The 18358-nt window shown below is 40.9% G+C and overlaps 1 long non-coding RNA gene across 1 annotated transcript; it reads left to right on the top strand.

Moving 5' to 3' along the window:
* Positions 1-11568: 11568 nt before the first annotated feature.
* Positions 11569-16624, top strand: LOC125183547 (uncharacterized). Its single transcript, XR_007165748.2, has 3 exons — positions 11569-12546; positions 14146-14281; positions 14706-16624. It is a non-coding gene; the product is annotated as an uncharacterized lncRNA (long non-coding RNA).
* Positions 16625-18358: the final 1734 nt, after the last annotated feature.

Genomic DNA, 18358 nt, shown 5'->3' with positions numbered 1-18358 from the left:
GTTCTAGTTTTCAGACTGCCCAGCAACACATTAACATCTCTATGCAATGCTGAAGCAAGAACGTGCTCAGATGTAACCTGTGTACGTTAAAAGTTTGATAGTTGTTGAAGATGAGTGCAAAGGTGCTTTTCTTTACTTATTTAGTTTGCTGGACTACAGAAAATTCTTTAAAAAACAGTTCTTACCAGCAGTCCAAAACTGACATATGAACGTTTTTCAGTGAAGTTAAAAAACAATTTCTTTTCATTTGGCTTTTTTATTTTTTTCATGGAAGTTTGGCTGTTCTCAGAATTAAACCTGACAAAAAGTTCATTTTGCAAAGTGAATGCGAAGGATTTGCCTCACTGATAATGAGGAACTAACCTTATATGATTCACCCATTAGGTAGGTATATACTTCTGATATAGTAATGGTCCATGTGGTTAATATAATGTTGGTATTACCATACTTTTCAGCAATCATAGCATCTCTATCTTGTATTCAGTGCATTAATTCCTTATTGTCTGTTCTATCCCATAGGTCATGTTTTGTAAAAGCTTTCCATTACCTAAGGCACAAGCAAAAAGCTAAAACAAAGGTTTATTGACTTCCTCAGTCATGGGCCTCAGTCATGGAACGCACGAGGCCATCATGCATTCCTCGAGCGCCTTTTATTTCAAGGGGTCTGTTAAGCATGCACAGGGATCCTGTTCAGGCCACCAGCCAGAAATACGGGCTTACAAAGTACCATAAAGGTAGTAAATGAAAAGGTTTAGTAAGTGCTGTTTTGATCTCATTTCGGAAGCTCCCTTAGTGATTTCCATTGTCCAAACCCATCTTCATCTGTTTAGTTGTTAACAGTGGTATTTAATGAAATGCGAATAAATATGCTTGCAATAAAATCATGGTGATGTACAACCAGAGTGGATTTTGTTCCAGTTGTCTCTCCTGGAAACAAGCAGCACTGTACTGACATCAGTGAAAATGCTTTTAATTCTTTTCTTTTCCTTTTAAGCCCCATCCCATGGTAGCATCACTTTCTCTTTGACTTACTAACTGGAATCTGCTATTTCTGTCTACAGGGACCACAAGGATTTAGTCACAGTGAAGAGCTATGCTAATAGCGGAGAACAAAACACTGGCAACTACATAAGGTATTCTGTTCTTGGTCTAAAACTGTATTTGCCTTAATTTGGTGTACTGATGGCTGTTTGAACCTGAATGTTTTTTAACTTATTAAAATGTAAAAGGTAATCTTTAAAATATATATATATATATATATTCTGTATTATTGAGATGCATGAGCTAAAGTTTAAGAAGGCAGCTTTTGCTAGCTCTTCTCTAAAGTTACTGTAACAGACAGTTGGAAACTCTAGCTCCACCACCTGAGACCTTCAAAATTAATCTGTTTATATTTCAATCCCAACCAATTAACATTTGCGGTATAGTCCGGATCTCCACATGAAACTGATTAAGCATGTTTTGAATTTAAAAGCCCATGTGTGCTCACTCCTATTTGTCAGAGTTTGACACACAGGCACCTCTGCTGATTCCCGAACAAGACCAGGTATAACAGGACCAGGCCTACCATGTTTCATGTTGATTTTCTGCCAATGGTATTTTATTACACTTAATTTACACAATTATTTTTTTTTTCATTTTACTGAGCTTCCCGTTAGTAACGTGACATTTTGTCGATGGCATATAATCTCGAGTTCTTTTGCAATATCGTGTGGTCCAATGCCAACTTTTTGTTTAAAAAGGGTGTGGAAGGATTTGGCCTATAAGAAAATGATGCTAAACATTAACTGTGATGTCATTTGAGCACCTGCCACATGAATAACCCCGGATACTCTCACAGATGCAGAGTAGAATGGAAACTTTTCCTTAATCACTTTCAGCAAGAATTCTGCCATAAAACCTCATGTGTCCTTTCTGTCTTTTGTTGGTAACTTCAGTAAGAGTTTTGTTCCTGTTTTATGGACCAAGGAAGAAAAATAATTTTTGGCCGATACTGAATACCTAATTACTAGAAACTGTATGCTCTGGACAAAGGCCAACTATGATAATTACATTTTGCCTTAGTCAGCTTCTAATTCATTTCATAAACTGTTTAATGTGGCTATCGTTTTCCCATCTCCACTTGTGCTGTGTTGCTAGGTTCTCTTACAGCACCGTGATTCACCTCTGCGCAGCTGATCTTGCAGGTTTTCCTCTGAGCGTATAAAGCTTTAAAATGTTGTTGTTACAAAATGTAAATTTTGCTTTAAAATATTGTGTTACAAAAATGAAAAATCAAGACAGAAACCATGAAAGGAGATGTTTAATAGATGACTATGAATGTGCAGTAGATCTTGTTTAAAAGTTTATTTTTAATTACTCAGACATTCCGCCTTGGAATGACTATTTATTTATATTAAAAAGTCAATGGCCATGAGTGTTTTGAGGTTTTGCCTGTGAATCACTGCATGATAAAATGAACAGAATTGTGACTTAATGGAGTACTTACTGTTAAGTTCTCTTACAATCTTGCTTGTGGAATAGACAAAACAAAGTGTTGTTATTCAGCTCCACTGCTATTTTTTTTTTTTTTGTAAAAAGGCTAGGCCTCAAGGCAAGGCCTCAGTGTGAAAATCTGTCTTTCCATCCAGTCATTATCACACACATTTACTGTAAGTGTTCCTTTGTGTACATCTGAGGGGAAGAACAAAATTTGCACCCAAACCTGCAAGTTTGGGATTTCAATATGTTGCATCCCATCCAAATAACAGGAAAACTGGTTTTTAAAGATGGAACTGATGAACTGAAAACATACTATGGAGAGCAGGGTAGAAATTTCTAACTACATCTCACCACATTCAGTCACTGGAGACAGGGCCGGGGAGTTCAAATGTCAAGAGACAGATCAGAAACAATTGTAATTCAATGTTTATTTTTTCTACATTTCACAGAAAATCAAAACTCCTGTAGTACAACCGCCCTCTTTGAAAGTAGCTTCCAACCTTAGGTATTCTGGACAGAGTTGTTGTTGAAATCAGTGTCAGCCAAGTGAGTGCACTAAGAGGAGTCTGTCTTACTCTGTCAATGACACAAAGGGAAGTGGCCCTCATTCAAGATGGAGCCTGATTCACTTTAAATGCTGAGAAGTAGGAGCCATCTTAAGAGAGAACCTTTTCTTGTGGGGATAATGGCCCCTTGAAACCAATGCAGTTACTTCTGAAAAGTAACTTTTAATGCTATGCTATTCCTAAGGAAAATGCAGTATTATGAAATTATAGAACCATCATTAATTTCATCATTAATGTATTTTCTCAATAAACTATTCATTACTCTCATTATATTCCACAAAAAAAGGAATAAGGAAAAAAAAAGCCTCAAGAAATAGTCATGCTCAGGTGAATATGGGGTAGTAGAAAACTGATCTGTGCTTCTATATCTGAGTGAGAGTTTACACATTTGGTTTATGTGTGCAGACATATAGGTACACGTAGAAGGGACTGTAGAAGAAACTGGTAGAACTGCAAACTGCAAGACAGTTGTGTACAGATTAAGACACAGGGAAGAACAGAGAAGCACAAAAGGAAGCTGACAAATGGGCAGCAGAACTGAGCTTGGCTAGACACTTGTGCTACTCTGGCAATACCAAGTATTTCTGAAAAGTATTTGATTATTCAATATGTGCTGGCTGCTTGAAGATGCTCTGGAGTAAATCAAACTAAATATAACGTTTTTTCATAACTCTAAAGTTACAGCATGAGATGGCAGAGACTAAAGTCATTTTCATGCTCACACACTGTATTTTCCATATCTTTAATGTGCTAGATTTTCATTAACGTTAATTCTGAGTTTCCTAGGTTTATCATGTTTAGCTTAGGAATAATAACATCACTAAAGTCATCTGGAAAAAATTGTCTGGATTTTACTCTACATTATAAAATTCATTTTCAAGTAGTTTTGTCAGGGAATATAATTCCCAGTATTGGTTGAAACACTTTTGGCGGAAAATTAGATTTTTATTAAATGCACATTTTTAAATAAAAAGCCTGCTTTCTGGGGAAAACCTTGTTTTCTTTTAAATTAACCAATTAAATACTCAGAACTAGTCTTCTAGCCAAAAGCTGAAAAGCTTCACTTTAGAAATGCTTCCCTTTCCCATGGGAGTTGTAGCTCAAACGCTTTATTGTCCTCTATTAGGACTTGCTCTCTCTCAAATGAGACAGCAACTCCAGGGATGCACTGCAGGCAATCAGCAAGACAGGCGACTGACAGACATAGTCACAAGCCAAAACTGCAGCATGACTTACAGCTCACAGGACCCATCAGGATGACATTTTCTAGACTTAAACTTTTGGAACTCTTAGGGAATAGCTGCAAATGTGACTTCCTCATGTGTTCCAAGATTCAACACATTCTGTAATACAAAATTTCCAAGAGCAGTGAAGAAAAAAAAAAGTCAGCTTCTGTCCCTCCTTGCTCTTAGAAACTACTATTATTCAGCTATCTGAATATGGAAACTATAAAAGGTTTTGTTGTGGTGCGTGTTTGGCACCTGGCACTATTGGTCCCACTACCATCCAGAACGCCCAGCTGACGCTTAAATCATTTTCTACCTGGTGTCTGTAAGTTTGTTTGCATGAAACTAGAATGTATATAGCCCTTAACAATATTGTAAAAGAAAGTTCATCCACTAAATGCCCATCAGCATGCTTGGTAAGCAGCCTTATCTCCATTTACAATAATCTTACACTCTCTCCCATTCAACATATGGTTTCATTTTGAAAGAGCAGACTTACAGTAAACTGTATCATCAGTAGACTGATAAATGCTATAATTCATAACAGCACATCTGTCTGATGAAGATTTCCCATACTTAGTGAATGTTTAATGGTTTTCTAAAATACTAACTTTATTTATACATTTTGACATTGAGTAATATATACAGCAAGAGAAATGATGATTCTTGCCCGTTCCCCCCGGAATTTTAGGTTTTCATTTATTTTACAAATACATGCTGGTGTCTGGATATCTAACAGAGACGCTAAGCTCAAGATCCTTTGTACTTAAGAGGCAAATAGGATCTTAATTCTACCTCCTGTAGGCATATGCCAAAGAAATGCTGTGTTTGGGGCTGTTCCAGACTCTTGGGAAACAAACAATTGCCTGTGTATCTGCCATTGTTGCTGGTTTTGGCCATGTGTCCATAAGGGCACTGAAGGGTTTTTGTCTTTTATGTCCATGAATAAAAAGATTAACCACTAATAGTGGAGTCATCTGGATATCCAGATATGATAGAATAACAGTTTCTCCCTCAAGTGAAAAGTGAATGCTATATCCCTTTCTGATGTCATACTTCAAGATGATGAAGTGCTGGAATGACTAGGGAAAGCAAGGTACCTGGAAACACCTCATTTTCCCAAGTGACATTGGCATTTTCCTTTTCTGACTGACTGATATGAAAGCTGCTTTAATAACACACTTTGACTTTCCTTACTTCAATTCAGTCTAGACAGAGCTGCAGCTGTTTCTCAAGAGAAAACTGCTCATTCTTACATGTATGAGCCCTTATATTGCCTCCTGCTTAGTGTGTCATCCATGACCAAGATTCAGAATTTCACCTGCAGTAGCTGATGACTGCTCTACAATTCACAACAAAGTATATAGAATCATAGACTATCCTGAGTTGGAAGAGACCCACAAGGATCACTGAGTCCAAGTCCTGGCTCCACACAGGACCACCCAAAAATCAGACCATATGTCTGACAGTGTTGTCCAAATGCTTCTTGAACTCTGTCTGGCTCGGTGGCATGACTACTTTCCTGGGGAGCCTGTTCCAGTGCCCAACCACCCTCTCAGTGAAGAACCTTTTCCGAGTACCCAGCCTGACCCTCCCCTGTCCCAGCTCCATGCCGTTCCCTCAGGTCCTGTCGCTGTCCCCAGAGAGCAGAGCTCAGCGCCTGCCCCTCCGCTCCCCTCGTGAGGGAGCTGCAGGCCGCCATGAGGCCTTCCCCCAGACTCCTCTTCTCTGGGCTGAACAAACCAAGGGACCCTCAGCTGCTTCTCATTTGTCTTGCCCACCAGACCCTCACCATCTTCATAGTTCTCCTTTGGATGCTCTCTAAAAGTTTTATGCACTTCTTATATTGTAGTGCCCCAAACTACTCACAGTACTCAAGGTGAGGCTGCACCAGTGCAGGGTATAGTGGGACAATCACTTCCCTTGACCAACTAGCAAGGCCATGCTTGATGCACCCCAGGATATGATTAGCTCTTTTAGTTGCCAGGGCACACTTGACTCATGTTCAACTTCTCATCAACCAGATAAAATTAATTATCAACACAGTTAAATATAGCTCTAATCAGCCAGAAGCTCAGTGTCTCAAATATTACGTAGGAAACGGGCAGATATTGCTGCTGACAAGGCAGCAACATACACAACCTGTATTATACTGAAGTGAGAAGATATTCCTCTAAGAAGACTGTGTGGGAAGGCCTAGTCTGGAAATGGGCTGAAACATGTCTATGGTGTAACACGTTTATATAAGTCAGCAGGAAAAAACTGTTCAGTACGCAGAGCTGATCCTGCAGCCCCTGCTCAACGTGCTAACTCAAAGCAACAGTTCAAATCCAAGTCTGGTGCTACTGAAAAGATATGATCCAGGAAACAACCTAATCATCAACAAACTAAAATCTGTAGGCAATTAGGCTTTGACTGCCTTTTGAAGGGCAACATGAGTAGCAAATTCCTCATCAGAGGAAGCAGGTTGGCCTGGGATACAAACTCCTGGAATACACATCTCTTAGAATGACCAACAGTGGAAATCAGCAATGCATACTGACTTTGAAACCTGCAGGGAAAAAGGTAAACAACCCACTGAGATGCAGAGGTCAAGAGCACCCTCCTAGTGTTATTATTTTCGGCTGGCTAAAGATTTAGGAAGCTGACACAATTGGTTTGTATTTCCATGATTTGCTTTGCAATCATGTGATAGTACTTCTCTTCTCCTTTCTTTTTCTTTCTGATTTTTTTTTCCAGTAGACATCGCAGTAGTTCATAGATTCTGTGTCAAATTGGGCATCAAAACTGGTATACAGCTGAATAAATGAGCAGAAGCCTGGTACAGAGCAGTGACTTTATTAAGTTCCTCTCAGTTTTTCACTTTGCAATGCACAATGAAAACCAGTCTCAAAAGGACTAGCAATTTAATAGGACCTTGTAAAAAGAACACATGAATGAATAGGTCTTTGTGAACTGAGTAAATTTGAATAACTTCGTTTTTTTCTTACACTAGGATCTTTCACTTATTCCACTTGGCAGTTCATGACTCCTTTGGCCACTGACAGCTGGATCCTGGTTCCTCATTAGATGTATACCCAAACTTCTCTCTTGAAGTTTAGCCAGAGGATCAGACATCCAAGGAAGTAGGATCAGTCTCGTCATAGTCATTTCTTGCAGCAATAGTGTCTCTAGTTGACCAACATTTAAGCTTTCTCATAGTTGTTCTTTCTTGTTCAGTTGCCACCTGTTTAACCTGTAACCACTCCAAGTGTTTTGCTTGTAAAAGTGAGGGGCTTACAGCCTTTGTGCCAGTAGTCATCCTAACAGTCTAGCCCCATCGAATCTTTTTAGCAAGTTAAGTAGCCCTTTTGAGACTAATGCCCATATTCATATGCTGGAAATACATTCTACGTGTTTATAAAAGCCAAGTTATATGCATGTTGCCTTTGAGGACTAATAGCACAGTTCTGTAAGACCATGCCATGAGAAACAAAAGAGAAACATTTTGGCCACTGAAATATAGCACAAGTTGGTAAGATAGGGATCTTTTGAACAGCGTATGAGGTACAGATCCATTACGGAATTCCTAAACATCCCCAGAGTGAGCAAATATGAAGTGAATAGTTAAATTTGCCTTCCTTTTTTTTTTTTATTTTATTTTTTTTTTATTTTCATGGGTTTCCATCAAAAACATTTGCTTAAAATTTGGAACGTTTCTTAAAAGTTTTGCAGATCCATATGTGTGTTTTGTGCTTTTGCTGTCTTCATAGTCTTGGATTTCAACATCAATTGTTCCCATAGTTATCTTCAACACTGTTCTCTAAATACAGTCTGATGTCGCCTGAAGTGTGTTTTGACACACTGGCTTTAGTTGAGAGGTAGATATGTATTGTTTTGTTTTGTCTTTGTCTTTTAGTTTGTCAGCACTGAAGTAAATGTACTGAGACTGTAGCTTATTAACCACATTACATCATAGACAATCATAACTGTTTTTTACTTTATATTACCCAACCCTCTTTATTTCTGTTGTTTACAAGCACACTAAGCTGGCACCATCTTTTCTCTACATAGATGTGATTATGTCGAGAAAGTCCTGATTCACTTCTGAAATATTAGTATCTAATGCAAAACTAACATTAAAACAAACAAACAAACAAACAAACCTGCATTTATTATTTAAACTCCTGGTCAGGAATTCCATTTGAGCATTGATCTTAAATACTGAAGTGGAACTAATTAAAACTCTGCTTGTCCTTAAGATGTCTTTTTTGCCATTAAGTGTGGATAATGACATGCTAGTTGTTCAGTTCAGTGGCCAAACTAAACAAACGGAAAACAATTTTGGTTTGGGTAGAAATGAAAACATTTTATTCAACCCAGAACAAAAGGGTTTATTTTGATTTCTTGTTATGCATCAACTGGAAAATCAAATTTAAAACGAAAACGTAATTTTTTAAACTAAACCCTTGCCCAGACATTGCAACTAAATGTTACAGCAACAACATACATTGACCCTTCCATATTATTTTCATGTTGAGAAAATTTTATTATTGAATTGAATCCGACTTTGCCAGTAATTTTTGAATTCTGAAAGCATGTTTTTGAGAAAATCTAGCATCTGGTTAAAATATGAGGCTCCCTCGTCTGCTGTGAATATGGATCAACACATTTTCTTTTTCTCTTGAGGAACATTGGATTTTAAGAGAGGAAAAGCCATTCAATTTTCCTCGTTGTGCTAACAGGAACTCCCTGGAGTTCTATTTATTGTCTTCTGTTGAGGGGATTATTTTTAACTTCAGTTTTGACTGTGGTGCCCAGCCGGTCTGCACATTCACGTCCACGCAGCTCCTTCTGTTCCAAGGCAGCTCTGCCAGGTCCAACAGCCATGTCCTGGCCGCCACCTCACCCGCTCCGCCACACCGGCCTGGGAGGCAGATGAGGTTCAGGGCAGGCTGTCCTCGGCGTTAAAACGCAAGGCAACTATTGGCTCTGCCAATTTAACGGAGTGAACTGCCCTGACCTGGACTCTTCCGCACCCTTAAAAGCAATGAACTGTCAGCTAATGACACATCTGTCCGGGTAGTGGTTGTTATTTCTGCTGTGGTGCATGAGCCCCCGCCACACCGCCCTCCCGCACAATATGGCGCCTGTCCCACGCAGGCGTGTGAAAGCTGCACGCTTCCCCCGCTGTCCTCCGCAGAAAATCATAGTCTTGATCTCTTCTGCCACACAGTGGCTACAGTGGAGAACAGTCAGAAAACCATATGGCAGTCCCGTGCTAAATAGGGCGATCGGAAGGGAAAGTTCCATCCCCACCCCCCACCCCCACCCGCCATCACAATTTTAGTCAGTTTGAAGCGCGCCGAACAGCCCCATTCCTCAGCTCTGGCTCCGTCCCTGTGCCTGGGTCCATGCTCGCACACCAACACACCCCCAAGCCCTCTCTCAGGCTCTTCACAAGCTCTACAGCTGTTCCTTCCTTTTTAGGGGGGAAAAAATCAGTAATGGAGTAACGGGTTTTTATCTGGTAAATGGATCATTTGAAAACTGGGCAAGAGCCATGCTGCAGTCTGCAGTGCTCTGTGCAGCCAGTACAGCTGTGGCGATGTCCCCATGCTAACATGGTTATGAGGTGAGAGGACCAGGTATCACCACCAAAAAGCACAGCACATCAGGACTGCTTGACCCACCATCATGCTGATGATTTGTGTTGTGAGTTTCCCTGCGGCCTGTGGAGAGGCCCCTGGTGGAGCAGGCTGTCCCCCTGCAGCCCATGGGTCCCACACGGAGCAGATCTCCACGCTGCAGCCCGTGGAGGAGCCCCCGGTGGAGCAGGTGGATGTGGCCTGGAGGAGGCTGCGGCCCATGGAGAGCCCCCGCAGGAGCAGGCCCCGGGCCGGAGCTGCAGCCCGTGGAGAGGAGCCCCCGCAGGAGCAGGGGGTCTGGGGGGAGCTGCCGCCCGTGGGGGACCCGTGCTGGAGCAGTTTGCTCCTGGGGGATGGACCCCGTGGTACGGAGCCATGTTGGGGCAGTTCTTGAAGAGCTGCTGCCTGTGAGAAGCCCATGCAGGCTGAGTTCGGAAAGGACGGCATCCTGTGGGAGGGACCCCACGTGGAGCAGGGGCAGAGAGTGACTGTGAAGGAGCAGCGGAGTTGAAGTGTTAGGGACTGACCACAGCCCCCATTCCCTGTTCCCCTGCGCTACTCAGGAGGAGGACATAGAATAGGGTGAATGCAGGGAAGGTGTTTGTAGTTTGCTTTTAGTTTCTCACTGCTCTAGCTTGTTAATAATAGGTAATAAATTACATTAATCTTCCTATGCTGAGTCTGTTTTGCCCATGATGATAATTGTTGAGTGATCTCCCTGTCCTTTTCTAAACCACTGAGCCCTTTGCATTGTATTTTCTCCACCTTTCCCTTGAGGAGGGCGAGTGAGAGAGTGGTTGTGGTGGAGCTCAGCTGCCCAGCTGAGTAAAACCACCACACTAGACATCTTTGCAAAGGAGCATACTGAAGTAAGAAGCCACCTGATGCATTTGTCTGGTGATCTGGAAATACAGAGGTTTTACCACAGCTCCAACCCATGTCAAAATGGACAGAGATTGGCAAGTATTTCTCTTTACCAGCCATACTTACCTCCTAAAAGGGACACACAGAGAGACTGCATTAGGCTAGATCAGATTTACCACTAATGGTCAAGAAAGTTGTGAAAACAATGTTTTGCCTTCCACCCCATTGCTGATAATACTTGGCAGAAATTCTGATCTTCCCTGAAAAAGAGCTCTCTCCTTTTAAGGTTACAAAATGTACAGTCAGGATAGTATTACTTTTTATTTGTACTGTCCAAGAACAGTTCAGTTTAAAAATAGGACTTGGTTGTGCCATTTTCCTTGCTGAAAAAATTGAGTTTCTGTGTCATTTGAAAAGGAGAAATAGCAGCCCTGTGCAGCTTCCAACAATTCACACACACATGAGAAGGGCTGGTTTGTGGGTTGACTGGTTGACCTTTCTCTCCATCCTTCTAGGATCCAAATTGACAAGAGAAACACTTCTAATCATTTTTATCCTTGCAATCAACATGCAGAACCTAAGAGACACTCTCTTCAATTATTACTCCCTGCATATTATCATTTATATATATATTACTGAGACATCTGATTCATTTCCCTTTGAATCCAATGGCAAATTCTCCTCTGACTGACCCAGCAGTCACAGATGAGGGGCAGTCAGGGATAGGCCTCTGTTCTGCTAGCTTTCAGCCAAAGACACACAGAAAAGGCAGTACCTCTCCCAAAGACCTTCCAATCTAAGATAAAAGATAATAACAGTCCATTATTTCCTGCTGTTCCTAACAAACAATTTAAGGGTTCATAAATTTCAAAGACTTCACTGCAAAAAAATCCTGCCGTTTTAACATAACTGTCCCAATGTAGTTCGTCTGGGACATCCTGAAAGTTTTCCCTCTCCCATCTAACGACTGACATTCCAGCATTTGTTGAGAGGCATATTAGCACTAGAATGAACTTTGGAAAAAAAAATCATTTTAAGTCTACGCACTCAGCCAAGCACTTTCTGTGTTGCCTCCGCTAATTCTGGAGCTAAGTGTACTTGAACAGAAATGTATCTCCTTAACCTTTGTTTGGCTGAGTCTACAGTGATCCTGTGTTCTATGTTTGCAAAATGAGATTTGCTGCTACAGATTTACTGCAGGGTCAAGTATGATGAAAAACTATGTTGAGAGAAAGCCAAAGCCTTCTTTAAACACAGATGTCTTAAATATTACAGATGTCTTCCATGTTTAGCAAAAAGGGTAGGGGGCTGGACTGTTGATGGGTTTGATGATGAGTGATCAGTCTTTCACTGTTAGACCATTAGTCCCAAACAAACACAGAATGGTGAGACTTACCAATTACATGTTTGTATCTGATTATATAAATATAATTGCTGACTGTTGTCCATTTCACAGAGAAAAAATGTGCATTTCTTAAAAACCTACCACAACATGAGAGCTCATTGCTTTACCACAGATGCCAACCAGTGTGAAGCCTTTTTTCTTCCTTCAGCAGTAGGTCCTTTAGATTAGCATGGGGGAGGAAGCATATGTTGTTCTTATGCTGCGCCTCTTTGCTGCTGAAGAGCTCCGGCCTCCAGAATGTAAAGAAAGCACCTACCAGTAGCAAAACATTTGGAAAATAAAAAGCAAAACTTCGTTTTGGAAACTTATGGAGATTAGACTGAGGACACCACTGACCTTTAGATATTCTGTGATGGGAAGCAAGCGTACTATTTACAGTAAGTATTTGGAAAGCTCTCACAACATCCTTGAGACTAAGAGAAACAGACTTGGCAGTATGGACTGCACTATGACCTTTTCTAACCTTCCCAGTGATTTTTTTTTTCATAATTGACTATCTGATGAGAACTGAACTTAACAGAACAATATTATACCAAGTGATTTCTTTCATTTGAATTTAAATTCTCTAACATAAAACCTTCTTTTATTTCTTTTTTTTCTCTTTAATTATTCTTTTCCATTATTTTCCTTAATCATCCTTAGTAATTACAACTGTCCATTGCTTATTTTAATTACCTTATTTCACTGACCTATCTTTCCTTCTGCCCTGCAATGTGTGGCAACTATTGCTGTCCTACACTGCTAGCTTGCTGGTATCATGCTGACAACAGTGTCTTATTTCTAAGAGACTGACCCAAAAGCTTCTGTAATACATAGAAATCTTTATATATATTAGGATGCTCTTTGGGTCAATGTTGGATATCAGAAATTTAAATTCTGAAATCAGAAGTCCTTTCTTGGCCATGTCAGTGACATATTTAGGTGAGTTAGGGACAATAGCTTTCACCACCATATCTTATTTTCACCATCTGCTGTGTGACTGTGCCTGTTCGCATCTCAGGCATGTTGGAACTCATCTTGCTGGCATTTGTAAACAATTTTAATATATTTGCAAGTGCAAAAAAAATATATTAATACTTCTGTGAGCTGAAAGCATTGTTGCTCTAATTAATATATTGTGACAAGTTTGACTGTACAAGACTTGTTGCTGTTGTCACTTTCACTGTTATATTGACTTAAGGGGCTGTTCTGATGTTTTATAAATATATATATTTGTATGTGGGTATACATTAATATGCACAGAGCTTATACAGGCTATGTAGGGCAGTAGAGTTGCTAGAAAAAAAAAAAAAGCTGTACAGTTTTTATTCAGTCAGTCAGCTTCTGCTTCCACCTGATGAACATCTTCATTCTGCAGCTTGTTCCACTGGACATTTACCAGGAATGACCAATCACCTCCTGGGTTAACTGCCCTTTATTTGAAGCGTCCTCCTGTGACGTTTGGTGTGGTGGAGGAAGAATTTAGATATGCTGATACCATCACTTATGAATAAGCCTTTACTATGTTTTTGCCTTTGGCCAGCTCATAAAACTATTTACAGTCATGTCCACAGTATATTGCTGCACAGCTATTTCTGGCACAGTAACTTGCATCCACGTTTGTCTCTGTGTGCTCTGCAAGAGAGGGGAGAAAATGAGAAGCAGAGCTGCATGATCAGCTCATAAACTGATCTCCCAGACTGATGCTGCGGTCTTTACTCACTGTCTATAGAAGGATAAATACCAATACTTATGAAACAAGTGACATCTTAAAAAAACACAAGCGTTAGCTATCATAACTATTTTTTTTTTTGCCACGCCCAGTCTGGAATATAAGAAATCTGTCTTACACAGGTCAGATGAAATAATGTAGCTCGTGCCAATTAACTGTGTGATCAGATGATTGCAAACAGATGTGTAAGGGCTGTTTCAGCTGCTCCTAACCCCTTCATTCATGCACAGTAACTGGCTGCGTGCGCTCTTTTGATTGTTTGCAGGGTGACGTGAAAGGTGCTAATCCCCCTGCAGACAGAGGTCGTCTCAGGCAGCTCTGGCCGTCAAGCTTTTTAAACTGCTGAGGGGAAGACACTGACTGCTGCTGCTGGGCTACACGGGGTCAGAAGTGCAGTGCAGGTGAGTGAGTTCAAGCTCCCTAGCAGCTGAAGCTGTTGAGACAAGATTGCTGTCTGGGTGGGGTAACAGGAGGCAGAGCATACAGCTCGGGAGGCTTGGGGAGAGCTGGGAAGGGCTCAAGGGCTTTTGGGTCAGCGAATGGTTGGCTGGCATTTGTTCCCCCAGCCACGGAGGTTTGCTGCTGGCCCAGGGGACTGTGGAGAAGGTGGTGGAGAGGGCTGACCAGTTATGGTGTGGAGAAAGAAATTGGCCTTCCTCTCTGCCTGGGTTGCGACTGCACTGGAAAGGAGGGGTAGTGCCTTAAATGCAGAGAGTAACAAAGTTGAAGTGACAGGGTGAGAAATGTAGACAAATGTGTACATGAGGACTCACCACAGGAGACTGGGCATCAGCGTTCATGTTTGTTCTGCACGCTCTTCCCTAGACCTCCAAGAGCTTGATAAACAAAAGCTTTATTGATGCTTCCTGAGATGGATGTGGAGTATGTTACGAACAGCAAATAATTTGTCTGAAGTCACGCACGGTCTGTCAAACACTGACTGAATCCCTGTTCCCACCTCCTGTCAGTTACTGCTTCTCAATCTCGCATCTCACTGTGAGTATGTAGCAACACAAGGCAGTGTTGTGTGGGGAATGGTGGTGGTAAAACAGCTGATTGACTTGATGATGGTCAATAGGGTGTCTAAGTGAAATTCAAAAGACCTCAATTCCAATAAATAGGTGTTGTGAAATACCCTTGTGTATCAGGCTTTTCCAGCAAGGTTTGATAGCAAGGGTGGCCTCTGTGAGAAAAGTGCAGTAGCTGTCCCATGTTAGATAAGAGCCGGCTCCAAAAGGGACCCACTGCTGCCCGAAGATGCACCAATGAGAGATGCTGGTTGTGCCTCTGTGAGAGCACGTTTAAGAAAGGGAAGAAAATGCTGTGCAACAGCAGCTGGGAGAGAGGGGTGAGAAAATGAGAGAAGCAGCCCTGCAGCCCCCCAGGTCAGTGCAGAAGGAGGGCAGGAGGTGCCCCAGGCAGGCAGCAGCAGTTCCCCTGCGGCCTGTGGAGAGGCCCCTGGTGGAGCAGGCTGTCCCCCTGCAGCCCATGGGTCCCACACGGAGCAGATCTCCACGCTGCAGCCCGTGGAGGAGCCCCCGGTGGAGCAGGTGGATGTGGCCTGGAGGAGGCTGCAGCCTGTGGAGAGGAAGAGAGATGAAGGAGCAGCAGAGACAAAGTGTTACAGACTGACTCCAACCCCCATTCCTTGTTCCTCTGTACCACTCAGGGGACAGATGTAGAAGAGCGGGGATGGGGGCAAGGTGTTTTTAGTTTGCTTTTAGTTTCTCACTGATCTAGTCTGTTAGTGGTACACAATAAATTATATTAATCTCCTATGCTGAGTCTGTTTTGCCCATGATGATACTTGGTGGGTGATCTCCCTGTCCTTATCTCAACCTTTGAACTCTTTTTCATTATATTTTCTCCCCTCTTCCTTTGAGGGGGAGTGAGAGAGCAGTTGTGGCAGAGTTTAGCTGCCCATCAGGGTGAAACCATCATACCTCATTTTTTGTAGAGTTGATAGAAAGAAAAAATCTGTTCTTATGGACTATTAACTCTGCAAAATTTATCTTTGTTATAACAGATGGAATAACTGATTTTTCGATATCACAACAATTTTAAACATGTTTTTACTGTCCTCGGGAGTTGCATATATTAAAAAAGATAAGATTACCTTATTGAGTTTTCAGTTCAGTTTAATTTGTTGATTAAGTATGACAAATGATAGTTACAGAATCGCTTCTGAGACATACTAGTTCAATTTAGCCTTCCTCTTCCAGCATTTAATTTTATAAAACATTTTGGAACACTCTAGAGGTTAGTTATAACCTTCTTTGTAATAAAATGGTGGGTAATGTAACTTTTACATAAACAGTTCATTCTCTTGCTTGCCCCAGTTTAATTCATCTCCTAATGGTCTCTAACTCCTCACTTTTTTGTGAGGCTGAAGTCTGTTCCTTATTACACACATCCTTTTCAGTGGTGCCCAGTGACAGGACAAGAAGCCACGGGCATAAACAGAAACACAGGAGATTCTGTCTGAATATCAGGAAACACTTCTCCATCACCCACACAGTAAAGCACTCGTAGAGGGTGCCCAGAGAGGTTGTGGACTCACCCTCTTTGGAGATATTCAGAAGTCATTTGAACATGGTCCTAGGTGGCCTGGCTTGAGCAGGGCTAGTTGGACATTGTGACCTCCAGAGGTCCTGTCCAACCTTAACCAATCTCTGGTTCTGTAATATACAGTTTGGGATGTCTCTTCCAGAACTGGTGTGTTTGTTTGCTTATTTGTTTACATTGTGTGGTGTTGGTTTTTTTTGTTTGTTTGTTTTTGTCGTTGTTTTTTTCCTGGAGTCCTTACTAATCTTGAGCCCCCAAATGAATTCCCAACTAATTGGAACCTGTGACTTCAAATTTGATCCTAAATGTTCTCCGCTCATAAGTTTGTCTTAATGCATAAAAGATGTCGCGTTGAGATTAAAGTTAACATATGCAAATTATGGTGCGCTTCAAGTTGTTTTCATGAGGATTATGACCTCTATGATCCTGGACGTGGCACAGCATATATGCTTTCAAGAACAGATAGGGTGTATAAATAAATTGAACCAGTTATTCATCTACAACATGTTAAGTGTTTGACTAGTTTAATAATTGCAATGAAAGGATAGTAGAAGATTTCTCAAGTTATAACATGTATTTTTCCTTCCTTTTCAAAGCAAATCAGCTGTTATATAAACAACATAAATGCAGAGGATAAGTGGGAAATGAGAAAAGAAGTTTCCACTGATGCATAATTCTGCAGGGCTTGCTCTCACCTTAGATCATGAACAGTACATGTTTTTACTACTTCCACCTCAAAACAAAACCATTTGATTAACATGAGTTATAAATTAATGGCAATGCTAACACAATTGTTTTACTAATTCTCTGTGTTGTCACAGAACCTGTGAGACCCATACTCGTAATTAGAACCTATTATTACTACTTGATACCTTACTTGTCACTTACTCTTTTTATTTCATACCAAGCAGCTGGATTAGCTTTGCAATTATCTCAAACTTACAAGATAGTACAAGAGAAACAGCTTCGATTACCATTTAATCCACTTTCTTTCCTATATTCCTGATAGAGTATTTAGAAGTTCAGAGCTAAAGTAAGGAACTCAATGATAGCTAATGAAAGGTATGCTGAATAGGAGCAGATGGTGGCTGTTATACTAGAAAAGTGTGTTGCAGAATATGAAGTAGGGAGTGGGAAGTTGGAAGCAGACACTTCTGGGTGGAAATACTGAATCTCCCTTTGTCCAGAACAGAAGGAATGCTAAAAGCACTAAAGATTTCATGATCTTCTGTGTACAACATTTCAGTTGATTGGAGAAATTAAATACAGAGCAAGCAAGAAATTCAAGTTTGGGTTGTCCAAGTAGCTCCCTAGGATTTCTGTGAACTTTGAACGGATCTGAAAACTGAGAACTTCAATCCAGAATAAGGTGTCTAAATATCATGAAATTTCTTCCATTTTGTCACAAAAATATATAAAAATCTCTGAAATTTAATCTTAGCTCTGATACCTCTTGAAGATATTTCTTTAACTGAAGCTTGGCCACTTCACTGCTATGCTTATGCTTGTATCATTACTGCAATGCAGACACGCTCAGATGATGAAGTTATTCTCCAAAGGGATGCTATACTGATGCAGTATAGCTGTTCTCATACAGAGAGATTATATTGGCATGGATCACCATTTGATTGACACAAATGCATCCACACCAGTCTTTTACTGGTCTAATTATTTTTCCAACAGGTGTAGTTACCTGGCTAAATGTTATATTTAGACCGAAGCGTCTGTGTGTTTGTTCAAGGACTGGAGAAGGTACCGTAGTGTCAGTTTTATCAGCACAAACTGTTCAAAGAAAAGGGGATGGAGGGAGGAAGAAATTGAATGCAAATGCTCAAGAGCACATATCCAGAGGAAGATGAATTTTATCAGCTGAAGAAAGGTTCAATAAGCAGTCAGGGCTTAATGGTATGGAT

This window comes from Anser cygnoides, chromosome 5 (genome assembly GCF_040182565.1).
Source record: "Anser cygnoides isolate HZ-2024a breed goose chromosome 5, Taihu_goose_T2T_genome, whole genome shotgun sequence".
NCBI classification, from domain to species: Eukaryota; Metazoa; Chordata; class Aves; order Anseriformes; family Anatidae; genus Anser; species Anser cygnoides.
Note: the sequence above shows the minus strand (reverse complement) of the source record. Positions and strands in the feature narration are given on the sequence as shown.